Source organism: Vanessa tameamea, chromosome 15 (genome assembly GCF_037043105.1).
Source record: "Vanessa tameamea isolate UH-Manoa-2023 chromosome 15, ilVanTame1 primary haplotype, whole genome shotgun sequence".
NCBI classification, from domain to species: Eukaryota; Metazoa; Arthropoda; class Insecta; order Lepidoptera; family Nymphalidae; genus Vanessa; species Vanessa tameamea.
In genome coordinates, this window is record NC_087323.1 from 3286203 (window position 1) to 3302332 (window position 16130).

The 16130-nt window shown below is 30.1% G+C and overlaps 1 protein-coding gene across 1 annotated transcript in view; it reads left to right on the forward strand.

Annotated features, from left to right (window-relative positions):
* Window positions 1-16130, forward strand: part of LOC113399178 (connectin-like) — a 61629-nt gene that overhangs the window by 11221 nt on the left and 34278 nt on the right. The gene's annotated exons all lie outside the window — the stretch shown is intronic.

Below are 16130 nucleotides of genomic sequence, written 5' to 3' on the forward strand. Positions count from 1 at the left end.
AAGTTATATTTAATTAAATACACGAATCACGAATCTCAGTGATAATACACTTTAATTTGTATCTTGTATATTAGTGATAAACATGAGTTTCTGGTGAAAATTACTTACACGGAGTTTGAGCAAACAATACATCGAAACAAGGCATAGTAACCATTCCAGTTAATGCTTATATAGTGTTGTATAACAACATGCAGAATCCATCTTACGTTAGATGAACGTTTCATTTTGTGTTGAGAACCAATATTATTAACTAAAACATTTACCTCTAGTTTCTGAAATTGTGATTTAAGTTAGATAAACTAATTTGAATTTAATCTGAATAGTCATTGGTCGGTAGCAGTGAATCGCGCAACAGTTGACCAATGAGCGTTCAGTATGTAAATAAATTAGTTAATCTGACTTTGATCATAATTTAAGAAACTGTAGTGGCGGTAGATTAATCAAAATAATGTGGTATCGTTGTAAGTTCTCGTTATTCCAGGGGTAATATAAGCGTGTACTTATACACATATGTAAGTAAACACTTGAAACTATGAAGCATTTATGAAAATTAATATTTAATACAAAAAGTAAATTGAAAGCCTTGCTGGACTAAGGTTTCCTTTCCTTTTGTGGTGAAGATTTGGAGATTACACTAATGCTGCAATGCGGTTACACATTTAATAGATGTTCCTCCGACACATGCAGGCTTCCTCAACAATCACGTACGCTAACCAATGGGCTATTAAAAAAACTGAAAGATAATGTGAAGTCTTACAAATACAACTGAATTATGTCCTTATGAGGATCCTTATTATGTGATTTTCCGAAATGTATTCCTTAGTACTGTCGTGTATAAATTCAAATGCGCTATGCATATTGATAATAATATTTAGCTGTGAAAGCACAGCTGTGAATTAAGACCTTACTTCCCACATAACTTATCGACAGCTTAATATTGAGATTCATATGTAATTTAAGCTGAATGATTTGGTGACCTACATGCAGTGTCCCAGTTAATAGCTTCTTCCGTTTGTTAGTGTATTTTTACTAACATCACGCAAATAGAGGAAAGAATTTCAATGCAGGAAATTGGAACGTCCAATATCTTCCGTATGCTCGATTTTATCACGTGTTTAATTTTACGCCTTGCTGTACCCAGGTATGTGCTCGATATTTGTAAACCTATTTTGATCTTTAATGTCTAGACGGTAAAAACTATATTGCGAAAATAATATTTATACTGGAAGCGTATTACTAAAGGCAGGAATAATCTACGCCTCGATAATTGATATAATCGGGGACTTTAGAAATTTTAATATAGAGTTTTGAAATTTCATCACACATTTCGAACTGCATAGAACCTTTATGAATAAATTTGATCGATAATAACTTTTAACATTCATTTTAAGTGTAAAGTTGTCAGTAGGTCTTGTTTCTAGACTTTTAGGTCAACATTTCTGCTTTTGTCACAATCTCACGAGTTAACGAGGTACTTCGTGATGTCACTGTCGGGTTAATTTTTTTTTGTATATAAGTAATGAAATCTAAAAATAAACGTATTTTAAGTTTAAAATAGTAATATTTTATATATTTAAAACAGTAATTTTTATTTAAATAATATATTCGTATGAATAAAATGTAAATCCTCAATTAACTGTTATTCTGTGAACTCACTCCGATTCTCACTCGTGAAATGTTGAAAACCAACCACGTTGCTGACATACGCTATTTTGATGTATGTATCGTTTAAATATGCTAATTGTTATAGTCAACGTCGTTACTTCATGGCGTCTCACGATCGTTTCTGTTGTGAGTTTCGAGTTTCTTCGTAAATAATAGCTCTGATTTAAAGTAGATGATTGAAATGAATGATCAGTAGTGGGATTATGTTATTTACTTCGTATCTCACTCGTGAAATGTTGACAATCGACTTACGCCATTTTGATATTCTTCTGCGTCTTCTGCGTATTACTCTTAGTTTCAAGCTTCTTCTTCTGCTTATTTTAGTCATAATGAAACAAGAAAACTACAAGGAAGGAATGATTTCTGAACCTAAAAAACAATTGATAAATGAAATGAATTAGAATCAATCATCTCATATATGTTTTATTCATATTTAATTTAAGATTACTATATTAATAATAATGAAATAGTTAGTAAATAAAAAAAAAAACTTTCAATTTTATAGTATACCATAGTGTTTATGACAAAGATATTTAATTAAGACTATGTTTTAATTACGGAGTCCATTGTACCTCTTAACGTCCGGAGCGGGAAAATGCATTGTTATGGAAAGATTTTAATTTATAATATGATGAAATTATTGCCCAATTATATTGTAGTTTATATAAATAGAAAGTGTAACACACATATTAAGTATTATATTTTCCCAATTATATTATGACGTCATCATAAAACACATATTTACAGTGTAAGTATTTTCAGCTCGAAAATAATCTATAAAAGTATTGTTGTTTTTTTATATAAGTTCTCTGTAATACCTTAACTATTTAAAATATTAGGAGAACTATTACCGAGAACTGTGTCAGAACAATTTAACTTCCTTATCTTCATTCCGATGAGACAAATGTTTGTTTAGCGTGTCAATCTTTTTAACAGACCGACCGACGCAGGAAGCTTGTGATATTTTATATTCCTATGTCAGACAGATACGCTGACGTTAATAATAATTTAAAATTTCTATTCAAGAGGAAATCATGAGTAGCTGTAATAACCGTAACATAAATATTTATAATTATTTTATCGTCAAGACGTTACAATAGGATATCTAATAGGTATTCATTTTTTTGATTTAGTTTTTCCATACTTTGCAAAATTTGTTTGGGCTGTTCTGACAAAATTTACTGATATTGTACTATTAACTCGAACAAACTGCTTGTAAGGTAGCTCGGGCGATACCCTTTCGGCAATAAACGCTGTCGAATGGACGTTTTTATAGATCATAAATATCTTGGGGTTGGGACTCTTATATTTTGTAGAGACATTTCGAAACACATCCCAAGTGATGTGATGTGTATATTTACTGAAGTTATTGTATAATGTAATACTGATTTGTTTTTAAGTAAGGGAGGAAAAGAGCATCGAAAACGCTACTTGATTGTATTATAAACTTGTTTTCACTTCTGAGGGGAGGAGTCAGATGATATATACCTTTTCTGTATCCCTGGTAACTTCATGCGCAAAATTTCATGACCAATGATGAGAAGTTAAAATCAAAATATTCTATATTCAAGTAGACTCATAAAAGCATGTTTGAATCGTCATGTTACACTGTTGCATTAAATCCAAAGCTACCACGGGTTGGGAAAGTAGATTCTACCGAGAAGAGAAAGAAACTCAGTAGTTACTCTTTTCCACCATTTTAATTACAGAGTATGTCAGTAAAGTACAATTATTTTTTTATATAGCCTTGAATTCAATAAATACTCAAATAGTCTATGCTTTTGTATCTTTGCTAGTAAAATCCTGTATTGAGTAATATGCCTTATTTATCAAAGATTTTATGACGTGAGCTTTAAATTTTTCAATAGGCCAATTTAAAAATAGTTGAATTATTATAGAAACGAATACCATGCCCCTGAAATTGTAATCATTGAAGATGTATTGACTTTGCGAAGTCGGCTAAGATGTGAAAGCGTAATAAACATAAGACAAACTCATTTTTGCATGTAAAATATTAATTAAAATATATGAGAGTATAGGAATATTAACGGTCACATTATCAATTGTGAACATTACAGATATTTATGAAAACGATTCCGTAGGTCAATGACAGGCATCATTAATGTTATTTTCGGGCTATTCATTGAAGACTATTCAGACGATGATCATAATTTAGAAATTTGTAGAATAGTTTTCTGATCAAAAATATATTTTATATATCAATACGGTTTTTATTTCGGTTTAAGTAATATTAATAATTTGGTATTAAAACCATCCTGTATTTGTTCTAGACGAGTTATCCAGATATTTAATAGTATATTTCACGGAACTACTTAAAAGTCTGCGAAGTTACAACATAAGCCTTAAAACTTTGACGAAACTTGCTGTAACTTTATATAACTTTAAGCTACCGCGTACCCTCTTAACGTATTATGTGTATAAAGATATTCCAAAAGATGTATCCCCTAAAAGATTGAAATGTACCGTAACATTTTTACGGTACAACTCAGTCTCTTAAGTTATCTTTGAATATTTTATAGACATAATATTTTATAAATACTCGCTACACGTCCAGTACGCACGCGTAAAATGTGTTCTTGTTTCAAAGAATAAATACTTTACCTCAAAACTTTGTTATTTCCAATAAAGAAACCTGTGCTTCAAATTTCTAGAGTCAGAAGCTTTTGGCTGTCCGTTGACAAATGTCTGGTGAGACGATAATAAGTATAGATTTAAATTGATGTTGTGTCACAAGCGTAAATGTTAATTGAGTTATTATTTTCAAAGTTATAGTATTATTTGTTTTCGAAGTAGCAGTTTAGTAACAAGTTGATTAAGTAATACTAATTTACAATTAATCTTAGGGCTATGATAAATTCTATGCAATATAAACTTCTTAAAATACGGTAACTGTAGTAATGTAGTAATTATATTAATGGAAAGGGTAAAGACCACGTCTTCGTCTCATTTGATTGAAAAAACTGTCGTAGATTCTGTTTTTAATTGTTAACAATTTTTTAATACATATACATGTACATATTACATTATTTATGAAATAAATGTCCAGAATTTATTGCCACTTCTTTCCGAAATACAAAATATAGATCGTATCTTTTATTTTTTTTGTAAAATGATGATTCAAAAGTGTGAATTGTGCTCGAATAAAGTATATTTTGATTTTAAGAATGCTTTTTTAATGATAATAATAATAATTATTTAGATTATTATTATACGCAGCACTATCATAAAACAATTTCAAAATAACATATATTTTTTATTCTTATATAAAATAAATAAAACATAAACTCCCTAAGTATTCTTTAAATAAGAAACTGAAGGTCATCCTGTTATGAATTTAGGATATATCTGAGGAATTGCGACAGAGTGTTAGCTAAGATATAAACAATGTTCGAACATAAATAAATACCAACAAGATGTACGCAACATGTTAAAACCGTGCGTTAACTGTCCGTGATAAACTACGGATATAATGCGGTTCACAGAATCTGTAACACTGAGTTAAAATTAAATGAAAACGACTCTATAGGGTATTGGGTCATGTGAGTCATTACGATATCATTTAATCAACTCTCATGGCTACAAATACTGATTAAGATTGACGATCAGACTGAAACTTCTCTCAATATGTTTGCGCTTTACAGCATTGAATTTAACTGGCAGATCATTATTGGAAATAGCTGTTGGTTAGGTTTGGTTCGGATCACGTTTCTCAATATCCGGCAGTGATTTTGAATTATATTCACCCGAACCGCAATCGACGATCACTTTCAACCTATTGCTCGTTGGATACTCCCTGCATCTTTGATATGGGCCTATTGTGGAAACCTTCGGCGAATTTTGAAGAAATTAAAGGCCAAAGAATCTCTTGGTTCTTAGTATTTAGTAGAATTTGATTAAAATATATATTCTTGTCTTGAAAGGAAATTTATATATAGGGAAGAAGTACTTATAAGAATTATATCAAAATTTAGATATTCATTGAAATTAAACGATTAAAGTTTTGTTTATTTTTCTTAATTACATTAGTAAATTTTTATCCATTAACCCTTATGTGTTCAAGGTGTGATATCGCTCAATTGAACAAAAAGCATATTCAGGGCTGAAAACTACAAACTAATTTATCAGTCCTAAATTTAAAGTCTTTGATAAACGTTATAAAGAAAAATTAAAGAAATCGGTGCCAAAAAATCGGAGCATAGTATGGGTTAATTTTTTTAAATGATACTACTAGATGGCGCGGCGATTTCACCACCAGCCCCTTCATTTGTTATTATAAATCGTCTTTTTGACCTATTTTCGTTCTTGGTATGAAACGGCTTACAGAACATTAAGCAGTGCATAATGCACTAAAAATATGTAATGAATCTACTGTTTCTCTTTCGGAAGAATTCTCGTTACAGTTTCAATTTAATAAAGGTGGTTATAATAAATTTTCTAGTTTGTTCTGGTCAAAGTTATGGAATATTTTATATTCATTTTTATTCTAAATCCTCTCTTTCATTTTTTAATTGTAGTAATCCTCATGCTGTATTTAATTTTCTCTCTGTGGTGAAGACTAAATTGAATAGAAGACCGCATTTGCTGAAATATTTTTACGATATGAGCGCTCGTCAACCAGAATTGGAACATTGTTAAGCTCCTTAGACGTTTTTTATTTTTCACAGAAGAAGCGAAGTTTGCGTCATCGAAGCATTTTGTTTCCAAATGTTATTTGAGCCTAGATGGCTCAGTGTTATAATAGGAAATTTTTTACTGGGTTGAATTTTCACGTGCTTAATATTTGATTATTCACATAACATCGTAAGGAAACCTGCACGTGCGGCACTTACTTTATCCGTGTGTGTATCTGCACTTTTATAGTCAGGTGGAATAAGCACCCAAATTCAAAACCTTTCATCACTATAGAAGCATTACACTTATTTATTGTTTATCTAAAACAATCAACCTAAACAATTTCCCTTCAATAGGGAAGGAGACTTAAGCCCAACTGTGGGACGTTTACAGATTTTGACTTTATAACGTTTCCAGTTGATTATTTTAATGATAATTTAGTCACTTATAAACTGTTAACTATAAGTAACTGTAATAGCTTTATAGTTGGAAACACTTTATAGCTATCCCAGTGACCTGTTTCGGTCACTCGTAAACCCTAAATTACGTCAGTCAAATTTTACGATTCCGCACATGATTATTAGTGACTGCGGCTGTGGAGTTTGCTGTGACAACATTAATTAGGGCATCAGTAATTAGTCAACAGATATAAATATTGGATTAACATTTAGATATGTTTTAAGTCGTGTTGTTACTGCAGGTATTAAGTTACCATCAATCCAATTTATTATGTAGGATTTTCTAATCAATTTTGTACTAATCTGTTATATTGAATATAATTGTATTTTACAAATATTACAGATAATTTGTTTAATTGGTGCTGCAACTACTGAGCTTCTTAGTTTGTCTGCGAATCTGCATTTCGTACAGGTGGTACCTTTACACAATTATAATAGAACTAGATGAAAACGTGGCCTCGCTCGAGTAATATAAATAAAAATAAACAAATAGGGTTTATCATTTGTTAATAATCCGTAAACGTCATACATGGCCGCCCGTTGAACTTCACGTTCATTCGATGAATTTTATGGATTTAATATCGAAATATCTCGATTATACGAATTTTGCGAATATTTGTAGTCGACTAAAAATGTATTTATATATTTTTTAACGATCTATAATTGCGTATAGGTTTCGATTGGGTTTATCGTAGCCCAGCACGAAATTATTAATACAGATGTAATCTTTTATAATGAATGCGCTTGTAAGAGCCTTGAGCTTGACTTAAGTATATTTCTATTTTGATTTCCGACTAAGATAAACTTCTTACAAAATATAATATGTATAAGCTCTCCTAATGTAATTCTATCATTGTAATCAATTTACTATTTGAATGGAATCAGGACTTAAATGATAAGACTGTAAACCCTCAAATACCTTCTGCTTTAGTGCGACATTTGGCATAATTTCTTCGGACATGCGCAGGCTTTCTTACGTTTTACTTCTCTACTGGGCAAGAGTTGAATTATGAATTATTAAGCATATGAAAACTCAAGTTGGTGCCGGAATGAAACTCACAATCTTCGGTTATGATTCACGTGTTATAGACACTGGGTCAACTTAGTTCGTAAGTTAAGATTATTGATGATGAATGGTTAATATTTTTTACAGCGCCGATGTCTATGGTCGGAAGCACTTACCATCAGGCGGACCATTTAGTCGTCCGCCTACCTAAATAATGTAAAAAAGCAATAGCACTTTTGAATCATCACGTTACAGTGTTGAATTAAATGTCAAGCTATCACCGGTTCGGAAAGTAGATTCTACCGAGAACTAGCAAGAAACTCAGTAGTTACTCTTTTCAGCTATTTTAATTACAGAGTATGTCAGTAAAGTACAATTATTTTTTAAATAACCTGCCTAGAAATCAATATATACTCAAATAGTCCACGCTTTTGTATCTTTCTAATATAATTTTGCATTGAGTAATATACCTTTTATCAATTTTTTTTTTGACATGAGCTTTAAAATTTTTATAGGCCAAGTTAAAAATTACTATGGAATCTTATATGATACCGAGGTATACTTTCATAACATATAGTATTTATTTTAATTTAAGGTCCGAATTGTGAATATGTGGGTGTCAATTTTGACACATTCGATTCAACGCTTCAAATTTAGTGATCACTCTTGACTTGATGATGGACGTTTACGATCATTCTTTTGTTGTTGTTTCGTAACACTTCACTAATACATTTTAGAATTTATGACGCGTATGTAGGTCGATTTTATATAAAAACAATATTTTTATTCGTTTATTTTATTCGACCTTGTAGAAATATTGTTGAGAAATAATCAAAGATTCAACACTCCAAGTTATTGGCTTTTGTGATAAACCAGCTGGTTTATATTTCGCCTAAAGAACGAAAAATCCGTTAAGATTATATTCTAAGGGTTACCAGGAATACTTCGAGTAAAATAAAATCAAATATTTATCATTATTCGTGAAAAGTATTTGTTGTAATTTTAAAAAAAAGTATTCATTTTTATTCTATAGCCATTAATTTTTAAGAACAGAAATAGTCTTTGCTCGTATCTTTCACATCAACTTATATGTAAAACATTGTAGTGTCGAGTAATATTTTCCGCCAAAGCTTAATTGTATATTGAGTTTAACTTTGATCTCTACTGCATAATAATACATGATACGACTTATTATATGATTCTTATTACGAAACACTTTAAGCTGGATTGTATTTATACTGATAAGTATAAGGTTATTTGTTATAAGCTGTCTGATTGATATATTTGCATAGTATAAGGCTTTAAAAAAAAAGTATTTTATTTTGTTTTAGTCAGTAGCGATCCAGAATATAGAACCTGGTAGTGTTTATACTGGGCCTCTGGAGCCCCAACCTCGCTCTCTTGTTGAATTGCCGTCTTATCGGTTTATGAGCGTTAAAGAGAGTGCACTGGTGTTTGTGCACTTATAGATGAAGTCTCAGTTGAGATTCAAATTCAAAATTCAAATATCTTTATTCAACATAGAAGTATAAGACATAAGCAAAAAAAAGATCTAAATATTCGTGTCTTATGTCATATTACTTTTTTGTCCCATTTGCTGTCGAAACACTTAGCACTTGGAGTAATGGTGCAAAAAGCTTCATCAAAAGTATAACACCTCGCCTTATTGCCTCCACTGGTGACAGGAGGGCTGGTTCGTTTTTAGCCCAGAGTATCGGAATTACGATTCAACGGGGAAATGCTGCTAGCATTCTAGCCACAATTCCACGCGATCAAAATTTATACAGTAACTTTTTTTAATTTATAATTGTATATATATTTAAGCACTTAATGTTATCAATTTATATGTTATTAGACTTATTAATTGATGTATTTATTGATTGTATAAATTGTACCACCGGTCCGGAAATAAACATCTCAGACATGAGAAGAACATTCATGGCCGGAATCGATCAGGAATTATTCATTTTTTTTAAATTATTTAAGTATAACTTTGTATAGTATTGCACATATGTGCAATATTTAGTTAAATCATGCAAGACATAGATTGCCTGCTTCTATTTGGTTGTCCGGTGTCTATTGAGAAAACTATTAAGTACAATAATAGTACTTAATAAATAATAGTTTTAGTTAAAGCTAAGATAATTATTTTAAATATTTTTTTATCTGTGGTAGAGTAAATATTGAGAGTAAAACTTCTTGTTATAAAAAAACTAGCGACCGGGGTGCAATGCTGCAACTATATATACTACAGAATATCTTACAACGTTCACAGTTTTTCAGTCGTTAGACAACACAAAACGTTATGTCCCTGCGTTTTAAATCTGTAATATCTTCGAAAATATTCATTTAAATTATATGTAGTAAAGGGCCATATTGATGTATATTAAATTCATAATGTATTTAAGATACTTAATTGGTTAAGGATTAATGCTGTATTGCTTAAAATCGCTTCGAAAATAAGCCAACATTTCGCGTAAAAAGTAAAGGATAGAAAATAGTTATTGTGGGTTATCCCTAAGAGATAGATATATACCATCGCAGACTTTTTTGAAGACCTTTTTAAGGTGTAATACTGTAGTACATTCTTTTGTTCTATCTCGTAGGGTAGAGCCAGCATTTGCAGTGTAAGCGCAAAAAATATGTTTATATACATCACTAAAATTATCAGTGTTTATCTTCTATGTATTATACATATAAACCTTCCTCTTGAATCAATCAATCTATTAAAAAAAACCGCATCAAAATCCGTTGCGTAATTTTAAAGATCTAAGCATACATAGGCACAGAGAGTGGTAAGCGACTTTGTGTCATACTATGAAATGATAAGTAAAATTCATGGGCGAGTAAATTGGTTACAAGAATACTATATCCTCGTTGAAACACAATTTAAAAGTTGATGATGATATACAGATTTCGTTTCATTATTTTAATTAAGCGTTAACAGGCTTAAATATAACGTTCATAATAGCCTACTTTGACCTACTTTTAAAGCGGAGATTAGTGTAGAAAAGGTAGTTTTACACTTATCATCTTGGTTTGCTAATGTTTTTACGTCTTTACGTTTTTTAATTTCATGCATAATGTAAAATAATTTATTTAAATTCCCATAAGTCATATTTTATAATTACGATTTGTTTAATGATACGCTAGCTGAGATAGCCCAGTGCTCGAATATTTGAATGTGAATCTTACTTCATGATTCTGGAATCAAATCCAGGCAAGTGCCACTGACTTTTAATGTGCTTATGTTAGTAATATGGAGGAAAATCGTAATGAACCCTACATGGTCGATGAAGAAATCCGCAACGTGAGTATCCTCGTTGCAGATGTCTTCATTAGAGTAACGTGGTGGAATGAGCTCCAAACCATCTCTTCAAAAGAAGAGAGGACCTTAGTCTAGCTTTTACACATTTACTTTACGTGTTTTTTTTATATAATTAAACAACTTGACAGAATAGAATTTTTGAATTGAGTTAAAGTGTCTGCAGAAATGTTAATCACGGAATATGGCCGAACTTAAGCCATAAAAACTTTTTGTACGGTCTACAGGCGCCAATTCTCATTACGGTAACATGGGCGACGCTTCAAGTGTACTCGCGACAAGAGGTCTTATGAAATGAAGGCATTAATGGAGTCGAAATAAATTTAAAAACGGAATAATCTTGACCTTTCATTTATGATACTTATATGTCAAATGTATTGAAGTGTGTACCTATTTCGCATATTCGAATGATTGTTATTTGGAAAATCACAGCTTCAAGATCTTGAAGAAAGACAGTTTAGTAAGTAGATTACTTCATAACAGACATAAAAAGTGAGATTTTCCATTGCATATTGGAAATTAAGATTCGAGCATACTTATTAACTTTAACTTTAATTATAATTATGGCTCAAATAATACCGGTCTTATAAGACTGTGTCAAAGTATAAACCCATACATTACCTATACTTTCACAAATTTAAAATATTTTTATATATATATATAATAGACACAGAAATAATTGTATTGGTCTTTCACACCTTCCTTGTTAAACTTTTGGTACTCCATCTGAAGCTTTGAACTCTAATAATAGAACCAGTTTATTTCAAATCTTGTAATTAGCAGCACGTTAGCTATAAAAAAAAACAATTTATATTTTTAGTTAATGTTACGAAGGTAAAAACAACTTAAGCATTAGCTCATTGGCTCGACTACCGCTTTCAAAAGATATAAAACAAAACAATGTAGAATACATACTATTAAAAATATATAGTAAAGAAAATACATAACAATCAAAATATATGTTTTGTATTCCTAACATTATTAGTTCATTTTACATAAACGGTACGAGATAAAACGCCCATAAAACAACTAGCATTAACTCGTTACGTAGATATGCTGAACGTTGGTCGAAGTTTCTATCTCTGTTTTTGTTGACTCAATAAAACCATAGTCTTGTAATCCTATTGGTTGAAACACAAGACATTTCTAATTTTAAATTGCTGAAATACGTTTAAGTTGAATGTATTACAAAATTTATATCGAAATAAAATTAAAAAAAAAAAAACTGAAGGAAGTCATGTTTAAATTTGTTTTATTACATCAAAAGCTACGCTACTCAAATATATTTTTTACTGAATATATTACTGTACTTATCATACTTTTTAATATTATAATTTATATTCAATGAAATAAGAAGAACATTTGTATGCCTTGCATTGCCAAATATTTATTTCCGTCACCAATATATTGTTGTCTGGATATGTGACATACTTACATGATACAATGCACAGCAAGAAATAATGGAACGTATAAAAAAGTTTAGCTTATGGGCATAATAATATTAGTATTATTAATAATGTATAATTGTCAATATAAGTGTAAAGTATGTTTATGTTCTTACAAACAATATTCATAATAACAAATATATACGACAATTTAAACAAATTAATTAATATTTTTTATAAACACAAATAGAAAAAAATATTAAATTGATAAATTATATTGTCGTAACGTCAAAAATATGAACCCTACGTATGACGAAAATTGACTAATAAAGACAATATTAATTACTATAATACGAATACTAAGAATAAGTTCATTATAAAGAAAGTTCTTAATTAAAACATTGATATAACGATACCGTCAAAAGCTTTAAATTGGGCAGCTACAGAACAATCAAGTCTTATTCCGAAGCCGGGCCTACAGTTCAAAGGTTATCTCGAAACACATGTGAACTAATGTCTTTTTTACCATTACGTCATCGATTGAATGCGTTCAGAATCTTAATTTATGAATTTATTTTGTTCAAAGATGACATAAGGTTTTTTCGTTTCATGATAGATTTAAATATCCCTTACGGTTTCAAAACGTAATTTATTAATAGCGTTTATAAATACATTTATAAATGTTTGTACTTACAAATAATAATATATATAACGTGTAATATTTGTATGTCGTTTGTTTATATATAGTATAAAGTATGGTATTTTAATTTAAATGTTTTTAATCATTTATTTCAATACCCTTGTCTTAGTGATTTAGAGGATCAAAGTATTTTTAGCTTACATTTGTTAAATGGATGAAACTTGTCGCTTGGGTCACTTTTTTCAATAACAGAATAAAAACATTCATAGTCTTATATACGCGACCTAGGACCCTAAATAGTTGGCTAACTCGAACTTACCGGAATTAATAATTTTATGATATTTTGTAATATATTTAAATATTACAAAATTTTAACCATCGACCATACTTTATTTTAGGTAAACTTTGCGAAACGTAAATTGTCGTTTATAATTTAATATGACTTACTTCCATTTAGTCAAAGGGCAATTTAATTATATTATTAACTTATGTATTACTATAATGTCACTAGAAGTCTAAGCAACAAATGATTGTTACTATTGTACATTCATGAATAGTAGACAAAATAATAGATAAGAACATTTTACTCATCACGTTAATATATTGATTTTTATATAAATAATAATGTATTTGTTAGAATAATGTCATAATTCATAAATATGATTTATATTTATTTAATATTTGTATAAAGCATATAAAAACAACGATCGAGCATTGCGAAAGTTTCTGTATTATAAAAGTTAGTTACTCTAATTGAAACCTCAATAGCTCGGTAGCTCGTTTCTGTTTTCCACTGAAACTTGCCAGAAGCTTTACGATTAGTTGAACGGGTAATATTCAGTAATTGGTAACAATGCTTTTGATATGTTATTCGTAATTGTGTTTCGAATATTCTCGTATATCCTCTGTCGATATGTCGAGTGATTATAGAGGATTTTCACCTCTATTTAATTAAAATAGATTAATAATATATGCTTTTATGTAGAGCATTTCTTGTTTATGTTGTTCAAAGTTGAGGAGTTCCTTTGCCTGGAGATAATTATGGATTTAGGTCAGGTTATACATACTTACCTTCAAATAGCACTGTCATCGAAACTAAATTGTTAAACTAATTGTATTTTGTTGTTGTAATTACTAATGTAAAATTTCAACTCCGTAGAATAATAGGAAGTAGTTTTATTTTTAATTGCAAGATTTGCCCTTAACATACTCACAAATTTTCCAAGTTAAGTAAAAACTAGTTTAGAATAATACTAATTAATTATAAAGCTTCACGAGAAGTAATGACGTCTTTTAAACAAGTAATTCTACGAATTGATATTTCGCACAAATATGACATTTTATATATTTGTTATATACTAGTGTTTATTCAATGTCGACCAAAATCATCATCAAAATTTAAGAAACATTTAATAATTCCCATTTGCAACTCTGAAGTCTGTCAATACAATAAAAAAAATGTTTAAAATTTCGAATATGGCAACTGTTTTGTCTTTCCCTACTTTTATATATAGATAGTAAAACCTTTTTGAGGATTGACCTATAACATAAATAGGATTAAAACCTATTCTGTATTTTTCCATAAACCCGAACACGGAGACACATGCTCTGATAAATTCGTTTAATCCTTATACGTCGTTACGATACAGATATAATTTTTAACCAACTTCAAAAAAGGAGGACTATTAAGTTTAAGTTGCTCTAACGTATTTTGAAAAGGTGGTGTTAGAAATAAAGACAGATCATTTTTTATATGATAGTGATAAAGTAACAGCAACAATGTTCCATAAAAGGTCGCCTCACCTGTCGAGGAGAAGGATTCGCTTATTCCACTTCGCTACGCCAAAGCGGATTGGTGAATCACAAACACATGAAAATTTGGTTAAGATTGACATAATCTACCTATTGGGCCATGTCTATCGTTATGATCTAGATCTGCTCACCTGCGCCGTACACCTGGTATTGCCTTGCGTACTCGACAATACACCATTGAGGTCTAAGAATTTATATCTGATATACCTGTTATTACACTGAATCACTCACCTTTCAAATCGGGAAAACATTACAGATACGCGTTGGCTTTAGTTTTTACAAAACACTCTTTATTAAAGTACATGTTATAACTGCATTTATTCTAAATATAATACGTATTGTGTTTCTTAGAAAAAACATAAAGTATGTCACGTACTGGAATTCAAGTTCAACATTTATACTTAACAGATGTTGCTGCGAATGTTGTTTTACTTTAGTTGTTTTCTTTGAAACGTCCGCTTTTGTTTTTTTATATTTTTTTGCTTTCACATCTCCCTTGACATAAATAATACGAAATCATCAGTTGAACTTCGGTTACATCTGATTATGTGCCTGCAAAATCTTTGTTGTAGTGCGCGCTTAGTCGCTTATACGTGACTAGAGATGATTCCAATTCAGGTAAGCTTTCGTTTCACTTAGATGCGCAGGTGTGTTCGATTCCTCAGACGTAGTTTAATCCAAGTCCTTGCAATGTCAGTGCTATTATTACTACTTCTTGTGTTGTAAATTTAAATATATAAGTAATGAAAAAAAAAAACACAGAATCGTTTGTTTTTGAACTTCGTTATTTTATTTTTGAATAAATTTGATTTATTTAAATGTGTTCTCATATAATTTAGAAATGCACGTCAATTATTATCAATATGAACTATAATAATATGTCTAAATGAAAGGTACGTTAATTGTAAAGAAGCTACTTATCAATGATTACTCTTGACTTTGTTTAGTAGAGTATCAATTAAATAAATATACTGTACTTTTTGAAAATTATATATTCAGAGAGAATCCTCGAGAAATGCTTATTAACGTCACCATATAATGCTGCTAAATGCTGAATCCTTTTTGGTCATTAATTCTTTTTATTTACGTCTTCAGCTGCCATCGGCCAATTAGAATATAGTTTTGGTAAAATTAATTAATTTCACATTGATCAGCGTTTATAAAACTTTCGGAAAATAATACTTGGAAATATATACACAGAAAGCAA